At 40.4% G+C, this 18,556-nt stretch overlaps 2 long non-coding RNA genes across 4 annotated transcripts in view; both read left to right on the forward strand.

Moving 5' to 3' along the window:
• Nucleotides 1-318: 318 nt before the first annotated feature.
• On the forward strand, nt 319-1,503 carry LOC117805212. Its single transcript, XR_004629370.1, has 3 exons — nt 319-569; nt 733-762; nt 1,324-1,503. It is a non-coding gene; the product is annotated as an uncharacterized LOC117805212 (long non-coding RNA).
• A 38-nt stretch (nt 1,504-1,541) lies between these two features.
• The window catches only part of LOC117805211, a 34,561-nt gene continuing 17,546 nt past the window's right edge, over nt 1,542-18,556 (forward strand). For all 3 annotated transcript variants that reach the window (XR_004629368.1, XR_004629369.1, XR_004629367.1), the window contains exons 1-2: nt 1,542-1,750; nt 6,449-6,505. This is a non-coding gene — a long non-coding RNA (uncharacterized LOC117805211). The remainder of the gene's footprint in view (nt 1,751-6,448; nt 6,506-18,556) is intronic.

The following is an 18,556-nucleotide window of genomic DNA, read 5'->3' on the forward strand; positions in this document are numbered from 1 at the left end:
TGCTTTAATTTCTACCATCTTTAAAAATAAAGACTATCTATCTATCTATCTATCTATCTATCTATCTATCTATCTATCTATCTATCTATCTATCTATCTATCTATCTATCTTTTCAAGGTTAAATTAATTTAATCAAGAGACTACATTTAAAAAAAAAAGATAAAACCACACAGATGGAGAATAATCTGCTCAAATCTCTATTTATTCTCTCCATCCCTCAGGGTGAACACCAAATGAGTAATTTCCACCCCCAGTGTTTTCAACATATACAATAATTAGAAATTTAGGACCAAAAAATGTTCTATTAAATATTGATTTTGGTTATCTGTCTGAATTACATCTCATAAAAAACAGCATCACAGGTTTAATGATGCCCTGAATGATCACATGTCTAATATGAATATGTATATATATTTTAACACATTTTTGAGTGGGATTTTGATTGGTCCTTTAACAGCTCTATCCTGTCTCTCTTTCCACAGCTGATTAATCAATAAAGTGTCTGTGAGGCACATCGGGGAACTCAACAAGTCTGGGCTTGTCTTCATGTCACCTGGTGTCTAACTGTGTAAGTAGACCTTCATTGACTTGCAGTGAGGGGGGGGACAAACCTGATTTCACTAATTAAAGCAGGCAAACAGGTGTGAAAAATGCAGCTTTAAAACGCTTGAGTTTGTTTCATTAGCTAGCATAAGGAGAAAATAATTAAAAAGGTTTTTTCTGTCTTTAAGCATTGTTGGAGGATAGACCACCGAATCCAGGTACCTCATGTCACATTATTAAATTTGTTTAGTTTATTTAATACAACATTTACTAACTCCTATATAGACTTTATAGCCTACTTTACAATTTTGGCTACACCATGTGACAAGCTTGCTATTTAAAGGGTTGGCACACAAAAATACGTTTTACCAGTATATTAATTTAAAAAATCAAAAATAAATACGTCGAAGTTTCTCCTTGAGGCTAACTTTGTGATTTGAATGTTTTCATGCTGCACTCCATGTAATATTGTAAATCCATGAAAACAAATGTGTATTCTTCCTTTATCCATGTCATAACTTCATTTTATAATCCAGCATGGATTATTTTAGCTTTTTTCAGTCTTAGGTAAAGTAAATGACAGGATGAAACCTTTTTTTTTTCTTTTTTTTCACAAGACTGACATCATGTTAGTTCAACAAAGCATAAAGTGCATTTTAGATCTGCGGAGGGGGCAGCAGGAGGGGGGAGAGTGAGGCAGCCCTTAATAATCATCTCAACACAGGCTGCTTTTGCAGATATTTCAGTGTGATGTGTCTTTCCCCCTTTTTTCCCTTCAGGAGACATTAAATAATCAGCGCGATAGTGCAAGCTGCTGCACACCGAGGCTGCTTGTATAACGGGGATTCACCTCAGCTGAACTTGACGCATCTGGTTCATCGGCGGCGCAGGACGCGCACAGCGCAGTCAGCAGCCTCTGTGTCCCCGCTGAACCGAGCTGGAAGGCGGCGGAGTGAAAGGCAGAGAGAGGAGGGGGGTGGGGGGGGGTAAACACAACTCGACTAGACAGTCATCCAGCACATTCAGTTTGATGACTTTTTCTACTTCTCAACCTTCAAGTGCTCTCGCCTCGTGCTTTTTAGGCTATATTCTGCTGGGTGCAGACACATAATAGAGGACAAGAAGCCACCGTCTACAAACAGAAAGCCGGCGGACCTGGTTGTTGGACACGGGAGGAACACACCACATAACTTGAACTTGAGACAGGTTAGTGCGCAGTTTTAAATCCTCTCCCCTGTGTTAGGCCTGTTTTTAAGAGGTTTGCGTAAAGTGCGCAACATGACGGAGCATTGTTCGTTGTCATGTAAAGCGTAAAAGTAGCCTCCTTTTTTAAAGCATGAAACAGAAGGCAGTATCTCTCCTAGACTGGCTCAGTGAGTATTGACAGTGTTATATCTGAATCGGTCCACTGTCCTCGGGGAAGTTTCCAGGGTGCGAAAAACAAGCGCGTTCTGCGTATCAACGCCACAGCTTTAAAAAACGTCGCCACAAATGTAAAAAAACAAACAAAACAAATCAAAAGAATTTGCAGCCTTTCCTTGAAGATGAAATGGTCGCAAGGCGGTTTATTATGGCTTGCGATACACAAAAAGAGGTCGCCTTTTCGTGCCCTAGTTTCGCTTCAGTGAGGCATAATCTTTCCCTTTGTTGTCCCCGATGCAAAACAAAGATAGGCAGCAGGGCAGATCACGTCAGTCCAGCAGAAACATCAGCACTCACGGAATGAGCAATTTATAGGATTTCAGCTTAAATGTGCTTTTAATCAGAAGACGCTTCATCTCCTGTGCTGTCAGCCTGCAGAGAATCAGTGTATGTAAGACATGAGAACATATGGCAGAGCTGTGCGGTTTCCCGTGATGTGTCACTGTGGCTTCCCTCAGTCAAGTTTTTGATGAAATTAATTCATTGAAATGTGAGAGGAGCTCAACTCAGCATGGCTGGATGTATCTGTAATGGTTAAAAAGGCCTGTGTGGGTTTTAGTGTGTTTCTCAGGTGTGCAGCCAGCTTCTTGTAAAGAGTGAAGTGTGTTAAATATCTATAAAAAAATCCTTTGGGACTTGAAATCAGGTTTGCATGTGTTCATATGTATGTTGTGATATTTGTGAGGTTGAACACTCATGACAGTAGCTGCATATTCATCAGGGAAAGACATTGAGATTTGTCGGCAAGTGTGCCAAACAAATGAGTCCTTAGGTTCATACAGAGTTCATTGTTTATCCCAAACCTTTTCTCCCTGTGGCTATAGATTAATAAATAATAAGACTGCACATTTTCCCCCAAAAAAATCATCTGTTTTTTTAGAGCAATCACAGCAAAAAATAGCATCTGTGCATGTAGGATCATCTGCGCAATATTGATGTGCATTAATATCAAATAGTTTTTGACACGACACGCATAGAAATGCAGGATTTGAATTGTAAGTGTCCTGCTTTAAAGCACACGCAAACACATCGCTCTTTTATTTGTTTGTGTCAGCGATCTTGAGTTGACATACCGCAGATGTTCGTCATGCCAAAGATAACTAATACCCACAGCTTCACAGCACATATCTGGAATTTCTAATCAATACAATCTTAAGAGGTAGCTTGTCCTTCATAGCATCTGTGGCATTGTGCACACCTGAGCATGTTCTTTCTCTGCAGGCATGTGTGTCTATCGTGTGTGTGTTGTGTTTTCTTTTAGAGCTGGCTGCAGGCTGGCTGACCGGCTGGGTAAGATTGTGCTCATACCGGCTTGTCAGTCGAAATTGTAAAGAGGTTGAGATTCTTACGGAAAAGGTTTGTGTGTACTGACAGAAACAGAGCGTTGAGTTATTCTGTCCCCCCTCCTCGTCTCTCTTTCCTCACTCTTTCAGTAGAAAGAGGAACACAGAACTGGTAGAGGCCAAAACACGAACAGGATCAGAATGACCTTTTGCCGAAACACTCATTTGCACACATGCCCTGTCATGGGATGTATTAAAACACGAGTATTGCATTTTTAGAAACAGCGTACAGTTACAAAACGGGAAAACGCCTTTGTGACTGTGAGGAGTAGGAGCAGAAACACAGGTGGCCCTCAGACAATGAACTCGGTCTCATTTCTCCACTGTGAGTCAGTGGGACAGGAGAAAAGCACATGGCTGCAGAGGGAAAATTGGCGTGATTATCATCTGATTTAGCCTGCCACCCGGTAGCTCAGAGCCCCACAGTGGGCCATTCTGGCAGTGGCCGGTATAGAGCTGAGAGGAGGCTTGGATTTGCCCAAATTTTCTCTCATTTGCTTTCTGAACAGCTTCATCCTCCCTCCCACTCTCCCTCCAGCTCACTCATATCTCATGCAATTGATTGAAACCCTAAACGGTGAGATCAGGCCGAGCTCAATCAAGCCTCTCTATGAATAGTGGATTGGATGTGAATGTGATGTGGTGTGTTGTGTCTTTGAGGGCATTTCAGGTCAGAGGGTGGGAGGTGGTGGGGTTGGTGGGACGGGCGAGGGGATTTTTTTTTTTTGCTGTGCACGTTTCATACTGCAATGTGGTGTGTTGTCCCATCCTGTCCTAAGATTTGTGTGATGCTCTGAGAGTCCCGTCACTTCCTAATCAGGTCATCTGGCATTTTCAGAATGCATGCACGTCGTGCTTTAGTTTGTGCTTGATAAGGGATTCAAAGAGGTTTTCTAAGTCATATTTTTAAACATATCGTTTGTTTTATGATCTGTCTCCGCCACCTTGTCATGTTCTAATCCTCACAGCCATGGTATTTCAAAACTAGGAGCACGGGGAGTCAGTCACTGTTTTTTTTTATATTGCTATTAATAATGTGGCAAGCCAGGAACTGTCAGTGCAGTGTGTAGATAGTGTGTATTTTTGAATGCAACAAGCGCTTGTCTGCGTGCATGTTTGTTGCTCCAGTATGCCTTTGCTGTCCCCACCAAACACTTCATGTTTTAAATCTCTGCACATCTCAGTGCAGGGCATTTAAGTGCTTGACCTAATTTCTCTGGCAGCGAAGAATCCACTAGTGAAGGCCTTTCTCTGTGTGTATTTGTGAGTGTGTGTGCATGTGCGCACGCGCGCGTTGCTCTGGGTGTTTCCTTCTTGCCTTTCTAACAGGAAGCTGATGTGGAGTTCAACTGAGGACAAGGAAAAGGCCCTTTCTTTCCACTGTGAATCATTTGAGAGAGAGAGAGAGAGAGAGAGAGAGAAAAAAAAATGAAAAAAAGAGAAGGGGAGGGAAAAAAAGGACCAGGCCACTGCATTGATTCAACCCCTCTGCAATCTGGTCCTCTTCTCTCTCTCCCTCTCTTTCTCTCTCTCAGTCTCATTCCCTGCCTTTCTGTCTCTTCATTCTCTTTACCTTATTGTCTGTTTCAGCCTTTTTCTCTCACTCCTTTGTTTTATTCCTAGTTCCTCTGATGTTGGATAGACAGCAGTGTTCTGGGGGGAATCGGCGGGTTTATGGAGAGTTCACGAGTCCTGTGAGAAGATGGGGAGGGAGGGGGGGGGATAAGAGGAAAGGAAAGACGAAAAGCAAATGAACCAAAGCTCTATGGGGAGTAGTGCAGGTTCTTCCGGTTCACTTTTAACATACCCACAGCAAAAAGTGGATGCCTGCTTTAGGTACTTAGGGGGCTACAAAACATAAAACACCCACATGAAACTGCACCACTGGCATTATTTAGGCCAGTGTTGAGGCGCTGTGAGGGATTGTGAAGCCCCTTGTATAACCATAGATTGTATGGAAAGAAAAAGAGCTGAAAATAACTGATAAACCTGGTGGTGAAAGATAAATAGGTAAATAGCTTCAATATTTAACTATGTTTCCAGAAAAAAAATGGCAAAAAACAAGATTGGTTCTTTATATATAACACAGGGATATCATGCCAGCTGTATTCATGTATGATCATAAATGTAAAATGTATTCAATATGAAGGTCATTGATTTTTACGGAGGGACCTATAGTGTTGGGAGACATGAGTACATGTCTGAGAAATGTCGTCACAACACGTCCTTCACCCTCCGTGTTCATCCTGTATGTCATTATAGGTTTTCTTTATGTATCGCAGTAGAAATGGATTTTAAGGAAATAAATAAGAAGAGATATTCTGGCAGAGCCCCCTCCTCAGCCTCTCTCATGTGCTTGCAGAATCGTAAACTGTTGTGTTTGTACGTCTGCAGGGCTGAGCTGCAGTGTAGTAGGAGACGAGGCTGCTGCATCACCACAGAAATACTCTTTTTTTCAGGGAACATTTTAAATATTGTCTGTTTTTTAATGACCGGTGCTGTTCATGGAATAATGCAGTGACCTATCCCTCACCGCTGACTGTAAATATATTTTACTGTCAGTGTAGCAGCAGGACCAACAGACCTCAAAAAACGGGATTATGTTTGACTTTCCTAACAACCAGAAAAAGATTCAGTGAAGTGATTTGTTATTGTAATATTGAAATGTTACTTTATAAATCAGTTATCTCAAATTAAAAAAATATCTCACCTGTCTGTTTATGTTTATGTAAATCTTCCTTATTGATTCGCCTGATTAATGTTCTTAATTTAAAAAGAGTCTTTGATTTTATTCATGTAGGAAAATTATTAATCGTCATATAAATATGTTGTAAATAGGATTTATGAAAGTATTGTAATGCAAAAAAAAGTCCGTTGGTTGAATATAAAAATGAATAAAAACCATCTGGTGCTCTGACCAGCAGCGCTGACATGTGACAGCAGAAATGTTCCACTAAGGATGTACTGTGCTCAGCGTGTACTAGAACACTGTGAAACGACATGCAACAAATCATTCGACCGAATGCCTCATCACCGATTTTGATTGTTTTTCACTGTGCTGAACGAAACGACGGTGATGACGTTGCACACTTGTATTCGTAATTTGAACCTCTCTCTCGGTCTTGTGTTTTTGGTGCAGGGCAAGCGAGGACACGAGGAGATGTGGGAGCACAGGGCCTGAGTTGCTGCAGATCAGGTGAGCACATTGACACACACACAAACGGTCCTTCAGTCTGTGAAGAAGAACATAGTGGTAAATACAATAAGACAAAAATGTCAGAAAACAGAACATAAACTGTTAAAGTTGCCAACATAATTTTTCATTTTGTCACCCTATTAAGATAATGGCCGACGTCATTTTTTTTTTAAGTTTTTGGGAAAACACAAAAAACCTTACCAAATGCAGAGCAAATGATATGTATTAATCATTTCAATCAAAAAGGCCTGGACAGTGGATGACTGTTGACATACATAGAACATTGTGTGTCAATTAACATTAAAGAATAAAGTGACTTAGGCCAATTTTCAAACATTCTAGTGTGACTTAGGCAACTTTAAACCTGGCTTAAACTGCCCTTTCATTCCATTGTGCAAACTCAAAACTGAAATTACCCTGAGTTAAATTAATAAAATGTCAGGTAAATCAAATTGGTCAGGAGGCAGTCCCTTTCCTCACTTCTCCAGGTCTTCTTTGCTGGGTTTTTATTGAACTTAACCCATTTCCAAATCTAGTTTTGACAACTTTTTGAAACCTGACTATTAACTGTCCTTTAATTCCATAAAGCAAACTCAAAACGTAAAAAACTCTAACTTAAATTGAACAAATGTCAGGTCAATCAAACGCTGAGGAGGCATGTCCCTCTCCTCACATGTCCAGCTCTTTGCTGGGTTTTTGTACCTATCCCAGTACTATTCAGTTTATCCCCTGAATTTTCACTCTCAGTCATCTTGATTTGCCTAACTACGTGGCAAATTGTCAAAGAAGTGATGACACTCGACGGTGATCACATGTTTCATGGATTGAAGGTCCTGGAACTTACTCTCTTTGATTGGCAGAGCAAGAATTATGTGTAGAGCTTCTTCTGCCATCATGAAAGCTTGTGAAATTGCCCAAGTCAGACATTTTATCCTAAAGAATAAAAAAAATTGACTTAGGAGAAGAATAAAATGGCCTAAGTCACCCTCTTGACATAGGTCATTGTCCTATAGGGCATAAAGAGCATAATCCTTTCAACTAAGGATTAAGATGATTTTACCAGAGGTGGCCAGAATCATCAAGAGATGATTTAGGCCAAAAACTCATTTTTCATCAAAAAATGACGTAGGTCATTATTTTAATAGGATGACGATATGTTTGTTATAAACCATGTGATGTGTCCCATCTGAAATCATGCTCTCTATCAGCGATGCATCTTTTTTTTTTTCATAATGACATCTTTAAACCTAATTACAAACCTCACTTCCCCACTTCTTGTGAAAATAAGATTACAACACACAAAAAAAAATGTTTGCTCAAATTGACAGTTGCCGTCAAACATTCAATGAAGCCGAATATATTTTTAACTGACTGTAAACAGTGACGCAGATTACAGTGACGAGCCAGCAACACCCTGACAACAGACTTGTTCAGGGGCCTTGCCTTTTGTCTCATTATGAGGGAAAGTTTTTTAAAAGTGGAATTCTTTGTGAACCCTCTGGGACGAAACAAGGTGGTTTCATTTAAGTTACAGAATACATCCTGACAAATTTATGTTTTTGTTCCTCATAACTCCTTTATGCTTTAGACATGAATGTGATTTTGATTGAATTGAGCTGTGACTGAGTTTTTTTCTTATTAAGAACAGCTTTCAGGGTATAAACACTGAAATTAAAAAAAATAAAAGCATGGCTTCTAAAGAGAAAATTAATGTGCCCAGACTGGATAGAAGTAGTTTACTTTTTTTCATTTTTTTAAAGTTATATTTTTGGGGCTTTGACACCTTTATTGATAGAGGGTGAGGACAGTGGATAGTGTAGGAAAGAGTGGGGGAATGGCGTGCGGGAATGGAGCCACAGGCTGGATTCAAACCCGGGTCGCCCCCTACATGGGTGCACAACTTAACCAGGAGGCCAAGGCTGCGCCCAGAAGTAGTTTACATGTGTCGTAGTGTAAAATTAATTCTTAAATATATTTTAAAAGTTAGCTAAAAAAGCTAAAAGTTCACAGCAGTAGCTCCAAAACCAGATGTCCTTAAATCTGCACAGTGTCCATAATGTTAAATAATAACCCTCTTCTACATGAAAGACAGTGTCACTGACACACTCCATTCCCTGTGAAAGGCTTGACAGAAGCCACAGTGTTTAATACTTGTGTTATATAAGAGTTTAAAGATCTGGACACGTCGCCCTCTCATCAATTAAAATGATTTTCCCATAATTCTGAACATTTTTAGTTTATTTGGAAACATTAACAGCTTCAGTGGGATAGGGTGGGGTGTGGTTTTGAACAATACTTGGCAGCGGAATTTGCTTTTCACTGATGAAGTGAGATGGAGGAGTTTCTATTTTTCTTATTTTTAATTTATTTATTTGCTAAGCAAGCCTTCACCTATGTCGTTTTCTTGGGATTTTAAGGGATCAAATCTAAATGGGTCCCTTCATTGCACTGAGCCTTTTATTCATGTCAAAGTGAGTCCCTAAGGTATTCAATCTAATAAACTATGAAAAACTGGTGAAGTTGTTTGACCAAAATGTGGTCGGTCATCCACCTGGCCCTCCTTTCTCCTCTTTTTTCCTTCCCTTTCCCAACTAGCTATAGATCACGTGTGACATCTGTAGGTGTCAGTCCAGTTACAGCCGGTCAGACATACCCACCGCAGGACACTGGATCAGCTTGATTTTTTTTAAGACTGATAATAAAAATTAAGTTGGAACATAGCTCAGCTTAATATAAAAAATGTCAAAACAACAATTTTCAATAAAAAATTGATATCAGAGTTCTTTGACTTTGCTTGTGTGAAAGCAACTCTGTCTGTAGTTTCACTGAAGTCCTGTTACCAGATGCATTTCACTGTAAGTCAGTCAGAAGTCAACACCAGGCAGGAGGAGATGGGAAGAACAAGGGAGAGGCAAATTACCCAAGAGGGGATCAACATTTAGAGCTAAGGGCAGAGAAGAGCAATAGAAGAACTGACTGACAGTAAGTGGAAATGGACCTTAATATGCAACTTGGCTAAAATGGAAGTGGTTCGCAAGTGTGTGGAGGCATGTGGACAAGGTCATGGGGAGTGCTTGGCCTTATTGCAGGACAGGTAGAATTGGTAGAAACTAAAACAACAATGGAAACAACACAGTGGGCTCCTTTCCCCTCATACTCCCGATCCGAGTGTGGATCCAACAGACAAGGACATTTGAGGACAGACAAAAGCTGGATTGATCCCTTTGGAGATGACAAAGGGGCCAGCAAAGCAAAGAGCCAATTTCCTGGACTTTATTCTCAGAAGTAGGTTACATGTAGCCATGTATCTGGCCAGACCTCTGTCCCACAAAGTAATGAGGGGCGATGTACAAAGGCTAAGACTGAGGACACGCTGGCCTCCCTCTCCTGTTAAGGGAAGAGTATCAGTTGATGGGCGGAGTATTAACACAGGGATACTTATAGGAGCTGAATTGGTTCACTCGTGTTGTTTTCTCATTGGATTGTGGATGAAATTAAGTTGTTGATGGCGATTTAGAGACGGATTTTTTACAATTATTTTCGGAATTGAGAGATGAGTTGAGGTCCTCAGCGAGAGGTGATGTCTCGGGGAAACATGCTGTAGAAACAGCTTAGACGTCTGTGGATAACTTTGGAAGAGGAAGGAAATGAGAACTAGAATTAATGGTGCCTTGGTCACCAGGAAACACAGTAACAAAGTGTCAGGAAATGTGGGACCAGCGTGGATGACGAGCAGGACCACCAATTAGAGGTGTGAAAAAGTATTGATACAGCAATATATCGTGATAGTTTGACCTCTGATATAATAGTGATATTTCAACTCTTAATATTGATTTTTTGTAAAAATAAAAATCCATATTTTAGCCGAGTTGGAACTAAAATACGACTTCAGTATTTCAAAAACAATAAAGTGGAAAAGTTGTTTTCAATCAAATAATTTTGACTTTATTTGTCCTTTTAGATTTTTTTTTTTTTTTTTGACTTAAGTTTTATTGGATTTTAAATTTTCAACAGCACATATCCACAACATACAGGACCAAATAGTGCCGGGCCAAAGAGTGCAAAAAAATAAATGCTGTTTGACCGTCATGAAAAATAATAAAAAACAAACAGACAAATAGACAAAACAACAAACAGAGAAGAAAAATACTGTATCAGACAATAAAAATAAATAAATAATAATGCACAAATAATGATGTCCATATGTCCTTTAGATTTTGAGTAATATTGTGTGATTTACATATTACACCATCTCTATTTTTTTCTGAGTTAACTGTAGAATATCGCAATATATCACAATATTGTGTTATCGTGATATCTCGTAATGGTATCGTATGGTGACCCAAGTATCGTGATAGTATCATATCGTGAGGCTCTTGCCAATACTCACCCCTACCACCACTGTGGGTTCAATGTAAAGATAGTGTCTACTTATGTTTCGTACTTAATTCCACAGGAGACTGCTTTGAATAGATGACTATGAGGATCACCACCGGCTCAGCTGAAGTGTCCTTATAATGGGCGTTGCAGAATGACTCTCCTATCTTTGTTTGTCTTGGAACATGAGTAGCTGAAAAGAGCAAAGATGCTTCAAAATGAAGTACACCTGACCTGGCAGTGATCCAGATGCTTAGCTTTGCTGAGTTATTCTTGTGGTTGGTCCACAACAGTTGTCTTCCTCCTTTTGGTAACACATATTACACATGTTCCTGCTTGGTAAATCAGAGCCCTTCATACAAAACCTACACTTGGTCAGCATGTGTTGGAGTTTTTCTTGAATGGTCTTGACTGCAGGACATTTGGTTTGATATGAAAACAACACCAGTCTGAAGACAGTCTGCCACTCTCACCCCCTAATATGACCAAAAGATAAGCATGGGCAGAGTAGTGAATAAAGAGCAGAAGAACTGACTGGGTACCTGATTTTGACTTTGATGTGAAAACCCTGGTTGTTCATGCAGAGACAGAGTTTTTTTTTGTTGACGGGGCGAGGACTGCACTTGATGGTGGCAAGGGGAAGGATAATTCTTGTTCCCAAGGAGGCACTGGTGTACTTTTTTTTTGCTTGAGGTTCAGAGGCAGGAAATAAAGCTGGCCCTTTGATGGAAAAATGCCCACGTTGAGGTGTTGGGTGTGAGACGGAGGAAGAGAAGTGGATGGGTTTTATTTTAGATTTCTGCCTTATCCAGATATTTGAAAGAAACTCCAGAGAGTCCTCGAAACTTGGTGAGCACAGCACAGGGAAGGACCAACCAAAATGGCATGACAGTGAAGAGTGTAAAAGAAAGTAATTCTACAAGACTGTTAGAGTGTGGATTTTCTCTGAAGAGCCACTGACTGAGGTGCTCTCATCAGGCTAAAGAGCTTGCTTTATGCTCATTACCAGCCAAGCCCAGACGGACAGGGATAGTTCCATGAGCCATCATTCAAAGGGGGTGTTCCTCAAAGGGGGTGTTCCTCAAAGGTGGATCAGGGAACTGTAGGTGAGCCTGACAGCAGCTTAGCCATGACAGTCTCCTTGAGCATCGGCTCAAGAGTGAATTAGGGTGCCTGCTGCTGAAGGTAAAGGAGAGGTAGGTAAAGCCATGTGCAGGATGGTGACTGTACATGGCTTTGACAGCTGGAAGACTTGTTATCCTCCCTCCTCCGCTCCTGGAGACGATTGTCTGGCTGACTGATGAGAATGATGGGAACAATGATTCTGTCCAAGTCTTGGTGAAGCTCTTGGACAGAAAACACCTGTTTGATGAGATCAGACATTCTGTTATATATCAAACAAAAGAAGAGACATCCCACTTTTCTTTTTTGCAGCGACAGTTCTGACACCAATGGCGTAGACAACCACTTGACTTTCACCTTGACTTGGATTTAACAGACCACAAGCTGCCTCTCCTCGTGGTTTAAAAACCTCTTAAGCTTGTTGGTTAACCTCTTTACTGAAGAGTATGCAGTTGACTCGTCTACCCCTGTCAGGCAAAGTCCAATCCTTGGCTCTCCCACTCCTCTGATGATGGAAGCCACACAGGATCTCTGGGAAGCTGGAGCCGACAGTGGCTGCCTCACAAGCTGAGTGAGCAGGCGAACATCTCAATCAGTAGAGTCTGAGCTTGGAGCAGGTTGATCAGGAGGGATGGAAAGGTGGTGCCAGAGAGGAGAGAGCTGCCTATTAATGTATGGATATGCTCAGAATTTAATTACCATGATGTTTGTGTGATGAAGTGACCATTAGCCTGTGCAGCCTGTTTTTAAGTGGAGTTTCAGAGTTGGCATGGTCCATACCTGTATTTCCCTGTAAAGGCTAAGTTAATTCACCCCATAGCAAAGCCAGTTAGGCACAGAAGTTAAGGTCAACTTATCTGGTTGGGTGTCAGGCTATAGAGCAAGTTTCCACAAGGCTTTCTTGGGGTCATAAGAGCCAAAACCCAGACTGGCTCAGAAAACAACTTGAATGCTGTGGCAGAAGCACAAGTGCAAGGCTAGATGGTGTCACACAGTCTACTGCTGGTAGGTGGGAGTAGTTAGATCTGAAAGAGCAGGATAATTAGGACATGACAAAAGAAACCCATGACTTTACAACCCATCAAGTCTCTCTTTAAGAAGACCATCAAAACCTCTTAACTTCAATTATTGCAATATAGTCAGGAAGTATAATATTTAAACATTGAACATTTTCAAACCTACACTTACATCTGTCTTGTATTTAAAGTTTTAAATGGGCTTGCCCCTCCATCATTGCTCAAATTTATAAAAAAAAACACAATATGATAAATACGAGAGCACAAACTAGAGGGGACTGTGATGAACCAAGACAAAAAACAAATTCAGCCAAATGGTAGAGTCTGGTACCTTTTAAAAAACTTTCCTTTAGCAACAAAACACAAACATTCATAATTATCTGTTCTTGATATGTATGGCAAGGCCAGATTCTTGGTATTGGTACAGCACCTTACACCCGTCCAAAATGCAATAAATTAAGATGTACAGGACTATTACAAACTGTCAAATAACTTGCATACTATACAGAATATTTTGTGGATTAGAAATAAGCACAACTTAAATTTTTTTGTAAGTACATTTTTCAGGCCATACTCAGTACATGTTTGTAAAAGGAATTACATAAACTAATACCTTTAAGAATATTGTATGCATCATTTTTCATCCATTACTGAACCAACATCTCAACTTCCATTATTGCAATATAGTCAGGAAGTATAATATTTTCAAATCTACACTGACTCTGTCTTGTTTTCAAATTTTAAATGGGCATGCCCCTCCATCATTGTTCAAATTTATAATAAAAAAAAACCTACAATATGATAAATACTAGAGCACAAACTAGAGAGGACTGTGATGGACCGAGACGACAAACCAAATTCAGCCAAATGGTAGAGTCTGTCAGAGGCACACAGTCCTGGAATAAACTACCAGCTCACATTAGGGAGCTTGAGAACTACTGTACCTTTAAAGAAAAAGTTAAACATTAAAAACAAACCAGTCATGTACTCATGAATAATCTGTTTTATCACTTGATGCCTGTTCCCGGGGGCTTTGTCCTCACCTTCCATCCTGTTTTTATAATGTCATAAACGTTTTGTATGTAAAATCTATCTGTAAGTCAGTTCATGTAGTGTCCTGTTAACTGTCTTGTGACATCCTGTAGTTTTAAAACTTGTTGTTTTATGATTTATGTGAGTACCTGCCTTAGGACTACAGATGAAATGTAGCTTTTGTTCTAATCCCGGCATATTTACATTGAGGCATACTGTTGAAATGTTGATTAATGTGCATTGTCCTAATCAAATAAACTCAAATTTAATTTAATTTAATCAGCCTATACGGTCCAAATAGCTCATCTGCCAATGCTTGATAATGAATGACACCATTTTCTAACATTTTTCCCTCATGAAATTATTATCATGAACAAACTAAGCTGAACGTTTTTTTGAATTCAGGACATTTCAAGTTATTTCTGGTTGTTGTTTTAGCTCCCACCTCATGTCTACTTTGAATTAAACGCTTCATTTGATAGATTCTGTTTAGTGGAGGTCCAGTAGGCAGCATGCCTCAGATCAGGTGTTATCCAGATGTGGTGGTCAGAGCCATCCTCCAGATTCTACCAATCTCTCATTTTGTGGGTAGAGGGAAGAAGAAAGCACTTCATGACTACCAAAGACCTAATGTGTTGTACTGTACTGTTATACCACACAACAGAACTGGTTATCTGTGAGGGGTTGATTTGTTTCCTTTGTGCAGAATCATTAATCATAGAGGGCTGTCTTCATTAGGATTTTTTCATTTATTTTTCCTGAGTTCATAACTTGATAACCAATCCCCCTTTATTCTCTCTCATCGTTTCATATCCTGTACCCAGAATTAAAAATGAGGATATGATATTAGTCACAGTGACACACATTTAGGAAGCCCAAGGTGGATTAAGCAGTGTCTGATTGCAAGCATGACCGGTGTAACGCTTGATAACAGGAGAAGTTCAGGTCCACTGGCGTCCAATTACATAGTATTACGTAGAAGGTAATTATGGGGTAGAGTTCTGGCAGTGTAACATATGCAGTTTGGTAAGAGCACAACAGAGGTGTAGAGAAACTTTACCTTGTGCATGTGTCTGTGCTCAGGAAGGAGAAGTAATGAGAGTAAATGGTTACTCTCCAACAAACAATCAGAATAAACTGCGCAACTGCTAAAGAAACTCTCTCTCCCCGTCTCTCTCTCTCTCTCACCCTCCCTCTCAGACTGGGGGCTGCCCTGCCTCCACAGAGCACACGGCCACCGCTGCATTGTGGCCCGGGGCCTCATTTGAATGGGCCTTTAGTATTTTGTGTGAACAAGTCAGCGCCATTTGCATTTGTTCCAGTCACAAAGGTTTAACAGGTCAATAGGGACTCCCTGGCAGAAAACTAACACACTAGGGTACCTTTTTTTCCTCCCTCCCTCACGTCTGCTCCATCGCTCTGGTTGTCAGGCACCCGGCCGGCTCGTCCTGGCAGTATGTAACTCGAGCATGTGCTGTATATACGTCTATTTAATGTGTCTGTGTATGCATTTAGGGCATGATTGGAGACAGCAGGGTGCAGAGTCAGATAATAGGAGCTAATACTCTCCAGCCTCTGCTGACAAAGGTTTAATTAACACACAACTTATAGCAGCAGCTTGTTTGAGTGACAGAAGGGGTTTGTTGTGCGTCTCTGTGAGAAAAAAGAGAGAGAGAGAAAGCAGGCAATCTCTTTGGCACATACCCACCATTAATTTAGTGTCTGCCCCCTGCAAAGTTTCATTTCCTGATCCAGGAATATTTGAATAAAACTTTATTCATAGTGACAATATGTGGGAGCTAATTTCACCTCACTAGTTTCAACAAGTGTAATGGCAGGATAAAAGACTCTTGTGTTATTTATACGGAGATAAGGTAAAATTCACTCAAAGTCTTGCAGTTTTCTCTTCACTGGGGTTTCATACATTATAGAAAAAGTCTGTGGAGTCATAAAAATAAATTTGTAGCACTTTAACATTCCCAATAGAGTCTAATGGATTCTTTTGGCTGTAATATGTGAAGTTATCTGAAAGAACCTTTTATTCAAGAATGTGAAAACTTTAAAATCTTTAACTTTGTATGTTATGAGCCGTCAAAAAGCTTCAATCAGATCCCATTAAAGTAATATCTCATGTCCAAGAAAAATACAAGCTTTTTAATGTGTGAAGAAGTGCTTTTATGAAAGCCCTTACAACCATTATTGGTCCCAACATTGTAAAACTGCTGTTTTTGTGCCAGCAGGCCTATTTGGGGAGAATATCAGGAGGGAGCAGAGTATAATCTCATTAAAGATTTATTGTGATTTTTGGAAGGATAGCAGACTCGCTTTTTGTGGTTCTATTATTTTTTGAGTGTAGCCTCAAGTGGCTGGCTGTGGACTTTTGCAGTCCAAAGCTAACAACAGAGAACACATTTTTTTTTTAAATTCTACTAATTGTTAAATCAGTTACGTAACCTAATTTTAAGAAAATGTTAGATAACTCAATGTAAGCGGTATGCACTTGAAACAAAAGGATAATGGTGGTCCACCACCACACTTCTGTCCACTCTATGTGGGTTTTAATTGCAGTCGGTGCAGCAGGTTGTCCTAGTGCTCAGAGAGATTGTTCTGCATTTAAAATGTCACAGGTTGCATAGTCCTAACAGCCAGATGTGCTGCTGAAGGGTCCTCAGACAGGGTTCCCCCCCCCCCCCCCCCCCCCCCCCCATGTTTTAAATACAGGCACTGGGCTGTGGATGTTCTTTCTCTACCGATCATTGAAGCTGTTTATGTGTGGATTTTATATCAATAGCAGAATCCTTATTTGAGTAATCCTGCATGATAAGACGAACTCTTGTGTTCTTTGTGAGATGTAAGTTTCACAAGTCTTTGTTTTCATGGTGTCACAGTGCGTAGCTTGTGTCTGAGCAAAGATACAGTGAAGAGTACATAGAGTGTTCTGTGTCCAGCACACCTGCACAGCTGTACACGTGATTAAAATATGATGTTTGTATTTCTATCAGCACATATCTATTGATGAGTATTTGATGGACAGCAGACGAGGCTGTTATCAATTATTGGTGGCAGACCTGAGTGGGAAGCATGCTCATGTTTGCTCCTGTCATGTCTACCTCTCTTTAGCAACGCACTTTGCTGTGCTGCGTTTTGTTGTACTTGTTAATGGTTAGCCGTCTGACCCACTGTACGGACTTCTGTTCCATTATCTTTCAAAACTCTCTGCACCCCAAAGCAAAGAAAAAGCAGGGTGAGAGCCCAGCGTCAGGTGCTACAAGCTGCTAGCTAGGCCTGTAGCCAGGCCCAGAGAGCCAGACCTGGCAGCTCCGAGGCTGCGACGTGTGAAACGCTGCACACAAAGGAGCTCGCTCCATCTGTATGCACCCTACATAGGCAGGCTTTTGTTGCAGCCGACAGGCACATGACTGCTAGCATCTTAACCCCTGAGAGCCAGCGTCTCTTTTCCCCTCTCACTATACTTCACAGTGCAGTAAAAACCACAGTGAGTTAATACTGTATGGAGAAAAAAACACTCTATAGTGAGGGCTAATTAATGATCTCAATGTGTGCTCAATCTGTGCACATTTAGAGCAGTGCAACTCCCCCAAACATTATAAAAGATGAAAATTGAAACATTAACCTTTAGTTTATTGTAATATTCAAGACTTTTTACTTTCAATTCTTCAATTTTATTTTTTTTAAACACAATGAATGTCACACATTGTTTTAAGAAGTGGACCAGGGATTCATTTTCCAACAATGACTTGAGGTTAATATTCAGGTCACCCATGAATAGACCTGAGAGCAGAGAATAAAACAAAGAAAATAATTAGTTCTCCATATGAAATATTTTGATATAATGAAGGAGAATATTTATCATGCTGCTGTATTGATTTAAAAATCAAAATAACACAGGTCAAATGTTAAATGGATTTTTAATTTCAGCTGTAATTAAGTGTCTTGAGCCAACTTTACTTATTTGCCTTTACATTCTGCATGAAGTCGCAGGGACAATTTAGAAATGGAGCCGCCGATGTCCGCCGGGAGACCCCTCTGAAAAAATCCAATTAAAGATAAATCACTCGATCAAGACTCCACGGCTGCTGCAGATAGGAGAATCTCCGACCTATTAGCACTCTTCATTTTTCAATTTGAGATTTGCTACGTGGACAGAGTAGATCATTAAGTCACTCGTGTTCTGTCTCTGTCTGAGTGTTGCTTATTAAAACACAGCAGTAATGTAAAAACAAATATTACTTCTTATTGTCTAAGCCTTTAACCTTTTCCGCTCGTTTTTCTGTAACAATGGAGCAATACTGCAGGTTTATGTGGACGTACTTGCGTGCTTCATGTAACCCCGTGGAGCACAGACAACTCCAGACGTTTGCTGAATGTGTGTGCACGTGTGTGAAACCAGGAGCATGTGTGTGTGTGCAGACTTGTGCTCGGTATGAAATCAAACAAACATTCCCTTTGAAATGTTCCTGGATCCTTAGTCAGCAGACGATTG

Source organism: Notolabrus celidotus, chromosome 21 (genome assembly GCF_009762535.1).
Source record: "Notolabrus celidotus isolate fNotCel1 chromosome 21, fNotCel1.pri, whole genome shotgun sequence".
Taxonomy (NCBI): Eukaryota; Metazoa; Chordata; class Actinopteri; order Labriformes; family Labridae; genus Notolabrus; species Notolabrus celidotus.